The sequence below is a fragment of the Hordeum vulgare genome, chromosome 5H (assembly GCF_904849725.1).
Source record: "Hordeum vulgare subsp. vulgare chromosome 5H, MorexV3_pseudomolecules_assembly, whole genome shotgun sequence".
NCBI classification, from domain to species: Eukaryota; Viridiplantae; Streptophyta; class Magnoliopsida; order Poales; family Poaceae; genus Hordeum; species Hordeum vulgare.
In genome coordinates this window covers 578795072-578800984 of record NC_058522.1, presented here as the reverse complement: position 1 = coordinate 578800984, position 5913 = coordinate 578795072, and the positions used below count along the sequence as shown (strand labels likewise).

Below are 5913 nucleotides of genomic sequence, written 5' to 3'. Positions count from 1 at the left end.
AACTAGTCATGGACTCATGGTCCAAGGAGGACTACTCACGTCACGTCCGGGGAGCGTCCATGGCGGTGGAGAAGCTTTCGGAGGTCAATCCTCCCTCCAGCGGGGTGCCGGGGAAGACGTCTCGTGACGGTCCCGATTTCGGAAGCGCGGCGGTGGCGGAACGATGGAGAAATTCATTATTCTAGAAAGTCTGCGAGGGTTTCCTCTCGGGACTCCAAATATAGGCCAAAGAAGGGCACCGGAGGAGGTGGGTCCAACCCAGGTGATCTCCTGGCGTGGCCTAGGGCCTAGCCGCGCCAGCAGGCCGCCTGGGAGACCCTTGGCCCCCCTCTAGCCCTCCTTCGGTGATCCGGAAGCTTCTGTTTCGCTGATTTTTATTTTTATTTTTTCTGGATTCTTTTGGATTTCGGAAAATTGGGTAAAAGCCCTCCAAAATAGACATCAGCGGATAGAAAGTGGCACTGGGTGCACTGAGTTAGTAGGTTAGTCCAAATATGTGTAAAATGATATAAAATTATAGCAAAACATATAACAATATCACCCAAAAGATCATGGAACAAGCAGAAATTATAGATGCGTTTGAGACGTATCAACATCCCCAAGCTTAATTTCTGCTCATCCTCGAGTAGATAAATGATAATACAATAATTTCTGTGGTGACATGCTAACACACATATAAGAACTTCAAAGTAAAACAAGTGAGATATGCAATTCAAGTCAAGACAATAACAAGCAAGAATCTATATCTAGTATTGAACTTAGCAAAATAAGAACATAAAGGTGCAAGAGCTCTCGTTGTCCGTGACTCGAATGTCTTCAAATGGTGTTTGCGTGCAAGAAGTGGAAGATGGGTTGTTAATTGAGAACTCAATCTACTAAACCTCGGACTTAGTCTCCTTCGGAATCTTATTTTGACTCATCCCCAGACCACTTGTCAGGCACAAGTCAAAATGATCCTCTCCCTTTTGATTTTGAGCACTCATGCAATGAATGAGCGTAAGCAAGATATGTTGGCACTTAGAATGGCAAATGGAATAATGATGGGGAAGGAATACAAAAAGGTGTGAAAGGCTCACATCAATGAGGATAACCATAGGCGAGAGAAAGCCAAATAATAGATATGATGTGAGGAGTAGGGATTGCCATGTAACAGATGCACATATCAGCTAAGGTAAGCTCTCTAATGGAACTAGTGGGGGTGCATCCAACTTGTTTGCTCATGAAGACCTAGAGCTCATTTGAGGAGGCTCATCATTAGAATATGCAAACCAAGTTCTATAGTGTAAGGGTCCCCACATAGTTATGCATGGATGATAATATCTATGTAGTACCAATATAGTAATGGAGTACGAGTGTGGATCTTTAAAAAAGGAATAGTAGTGTTGCCCCCTTCTCTCTTTTTATTTCTGTTTATTTTTCTTTTTTATTTTTTTTATTTTTTGTGGCCTCTTTGGCTCTTTCTTTTTATCTCTCATTTGTCCTCTTTGGGATCTTTTGTATTGTCCACTTTGGGATCTTTTCCTCACTTAAGGGCAACACTCTATGTTTTACATGAATAGAAAGAAAAATCATCACACTTTATAAGAAGTACTCAACATAAAGACAAGTGAAGACTATCATGATGTATGCAAATGTATGCCTCTGCCAGTGTAGCTGGATATGCAATGATACTAGCGCATCATGTAGCAGTAATGAGGGCAAGGCCCAACTAGCATGCGACTCTATGATCAAGCAAAAGCATGTATGACATGAAGATCAAGTCATGAGATGGTGGATGTTGCATGGCAATGTATCTCGGAAAGGCTATGGAAATGCCTTGATAGGTAGGTATGGTGGCTGTTTTGAGAAAAGATACAATGAGGCTTATGTATGACAGAGTGTATCATGTCATGGGTTTGGATGCACGCGTGGAAGAGAACAATGGAGCTTCCACTGGTGATTTTCGCACTTTAAAGCCACCATAAGGAGAGCATGAAGGCTTTAGACGAAATATTCAAGACGTCACTTTATAAATTCCGTCCATAGGTTATTACAGATGTTGCGCCACCTTATTTTTGGGCCAGGCCCATGTAATTTCGAAATTCCATAATATAGGCTATATTTAGAGTCCGTATGTGTGAGGAAACCGAGTTTAGGGCTGTTTCCGGACCCCTCCTCCAAGGGTCACGAAATTGCCTCTCTATTCCCTCATATATACACCCCTTAGGGCACCGTTTAGAGTTGGGTTTTGTATAGATTACAAGTTCGCCATAGCTGCAACTTTGCGTTCTTCGTTTGTGTTCTACGACCAGACAAAGACGTCACAGAACCCCACCTTCATCAATAAAGCTTTCCTCTTATGTCGATGCACTAAAGACTAGGGTCTCTAGTGCCCCAAACTTGTGCACGGGCACAAAGAGCCCCTGCCGGCAGGGCACGTCGGAATCCACACAAGACTCGCCCCCGAGAGATCCAAGGCCCCTGCAAGCCTGTCTTGCCGGCAAGACACCCAAGGCCACGTCCGTCCAACGGACGTGATGAACACACCTAGCACAAGGCCCCGGCGAGCCCCCCCCCCCCTTGCCGGGAAGACAGCCGAAGCCCCCGGCAAGCTTCCTTGCCGGGATGAAGCACCAAGGCCCCGGCAAGCACCCTTTTGCCTGGATTACCTGGCAACGCGCCACAGGGCGACCGCCCTTGCCATAGTACCACCACTCCCCCGTGTTCCAGCGCATTCCGCATGCGCTAGCGGGGCGTCCAGGTGTCGAAACACCTAGACACATGTCTTCACCAGCACTTAGCTGACATGGACAAGATGTGCATTTAATGCACGTGACAGCGGTAAATGGATAAGGACCGCTGTAGGTTCACTGTAACATCTCGTTAACCTACCATTGAGCAATGTAGGTGACCCCTTTACCTATAAAAGGAGGCCCTTAGCTCATTCAAAAGAGGTTAGCCTTTTTTGAGATTGGCCAAGAAGACAATTATCATCACTGTAAACGAACAACAAAAGAACGCTTAATACGATCAGACGAGGAGGACGTAGAGTTTTACGCGTAAGCGGCCCAAACCTGGGTAAAAAGACTTGTCGGGTGTTGATCGTTTGGTCTGCTCTTGACGTTATTTTTTCCCGTCCAACGATCACAAGGGTATCACGTTGATCCCCATAGGTGTCGACCTAGCATCGCTGACATCTTATATTCGCAATATCTTGATTGCATCTTAGTTTCTTGCTTGTTCTTCGTTTGCGTGCAGGAAACAGACCTTCGTCGTCACGTTGATCATGCTCCGGCATGGTCAATAACCTATCGAGTTGGTTTAGCGATTGCTAAGGTGTGACGTCTCAATCGTTCGTAGTCAAATCGTCAAAGTTGACTCGACCAAAACGATACCCACGATCTCATCGAAAGATAGGGACAACTTCGCCTCTATCAAGTGGTATCAGATTTCCAGGTTGCTCGGTGAGATTTTACCAGTTTTTCATAGTTCGATCACATCTGCTCTTCATACCTTTAGTCCACGAAAAAACCATCAGAATAAGGGTTAGATCATCATATCCGAACCAATCTGAGCCTTTGCATAGTCATTTCAGTAGTTTGCTTTGTTGAAATTGCGGTTACATCATCGTGTCGAGTTGTTGGTTTTAGTGTCTCTCGGTTCAAATAGATTTTGACGGAGGGCATGACGGGAGGGGGAGAGAGGCACGGGCTTTTCAAATACAAAATTCAACGCAGAGAGCTCCCGCGACAGGGGCGACCTAGGCTTTCCGCCCTCCCCTACTGTGGCCGCCAGCCCTCCCGCCGCCCCCGGTCGCCAGTCAGCACCCGGCCCTCCCCCTCCCCCACCCAGTCCCTCCCCCTCCTCCCAGATCCGCCCTCGTGCCGCCTCCTCGGGAGGTGGCCGGGGCGGCACTCGAGCTCCACCCCCGCGGGCGTTTTCCTCCATCATCTCCTCCCCAGCCGCCGCTGGCGGGCGCCCCCTGCGCTGGCCCGGGTGGTGCCGGCGGCGGCTGGCCCTCCATTCCCCGCGCGCGCGTTCCCCCTTCCCGGGGCAGGGGCGGCGGTGGTGCAGCCCGGCTGACTGCGGTCCGGCGACCCGAACCTTCCTGGAGGGCGTCGGGGCTACCCTTCCTCGCGCCTCGTCGCGTACCGGAGGAAATCCTTGGCAGCAGTGTCGTCATCGTTGTATTCCGTCTTGGAGGTGTTGATGGGTACCGACGCTTCGGAGTCCTGGAGCTTGGTGGAATACCCTTGGTGGGTGCAGCGGTCGCGAGTCTTTTGTGTTTTTTATCAATCCGCCGGTGTCGGCATTTGTTTCTTTTGTATTTTCTTTTCCATTTTCTTTTAAGCGTGACTTTGATGTTTCCGTCCCAGCATCTATTGTCGGATGTTCTGGTTGGTTGCTTTATGATACAAAAAGACCAAAACCCTTGTATAATAATATAGTACGCATACTTGTATATATTCCAGAGAAAAAAAAGTAGACCCACGCATGCACGCAAGCATGCATTGCATCCAATGGAGAGCCGGTACGGTCCATTTTACAAACGGATTGGTACGGTTGGAAACTTGGATCACGCATCTTTCTTTGAATCCGAATAAGCATGGAAGCCAGCCGAATCCATATATATAAGATGCATGTATCATAGGTGCATGTATGTCGTACCATCCATATAAGCTAGCTAGGTACGCAGGCAAGGCAAGGAGCTAGCCAGGCCAGGGTTACACACGCGCACGATCCATCCATCTCTCGTACCTTGGTGATCTGCGAATTGCGATGGCCGACGGCAAGCTCCATCTTCCCGCCGGCTACATCTTCAACCCGGCAGGAGACTTGCTGATCACCAAGTACCTCCGCCCACGGATCGACTCTGGAGCGGACGGCATCTTCACCGACGACATGATCCACGAGGCCGACGTCTGCTCCGCCGCCCCCGGCGACCTCGTCGAGATGTATCCACACGCGCGGGGCACGGACAGGAGCAACGGGAAAGGCGGCGAGTGGTACTTCTTCACCCCGGCGCACTACCACAAGACCAAAGACGGCCGCAGCAACGGGAAGCGGCAGCGCGCCGTCCCTGCCGCCGGCGAGGGTTACTACTGGCACTCGGAGAAGGGCGGGATCCCCGTGCTAGACAAGCATGGCAACCGCGTAGGCAATAGACGAAACCTCAGCTACGTTCAGAAGTTGCCGGGAGGGAACGAGAAACTGAGGATCGGCTGGTGCATGACCGAGTACGACCTCGACGGCGACGACAAGAAGCAAGACGGCGTGGTGCTCTGCAAGGTCTGCGTGTCTCGTCACAGGAGTGAGACGACATACGAGGAGGTAATCAGTGCCCCTGGTTCCAGGAAAAGGAAGGCGGACGACGTCCAACATCCCGAGGCTCCACATCCCCAGACCCCACGCCGCCAACAACCCATCATCCAGCAACACGGGGGTCTCCAGGTCCAGGAGACCCAGCGCTGGTTCATGTCCGACGAAGGCGAGACGTTGCCGTCCGGACTAGTGGACGACGGCAGCGTGGATCCAGGCGGGTTCATGTCGTCCGAGGTGACGGATGATCATGTCTTGTCCGACGACCTCCAACTCCAAGAAGGCGCTGCAGAGGATGAAGACCACACCTTCCTGTGCATGTTGGATGAGCTGCTCGGCCTCTGCGACGACACGGCTGTGGCATGCTCTACTCCGATCGTCTCCTGCCAGAGTTGATACTTGCACACCACGTACGTGAGGGACAAAACTACCATCCAAGACTGCGAAATCTGCAGCCAAGAGATGATGCAGGATATAATTAGAATGGAAGCTAGTGTAGCTCAATGGTATAGTCTAGCTTTGATGTATGTCTTGAACAAGCAAGATGTTGTTAATTGTACTGTGATGAAACAGGCAGCAATTCATGCATGCGCAGCAGATTAATTGATTAGTCTT

General features: G+C 50.1%; 1 pseudogene; it reads left to right on the top strand.

The window, feature by feature from the left end:
- The first annotated feature begins 4758 nt into the window (after nt 1–4758).
- On the top strand, nt 4759–5694 carry LOC123397419 (annotated as a pseudogene).
- Nucleotides 5695–5913: the final 219 nt, after the last annotated feature.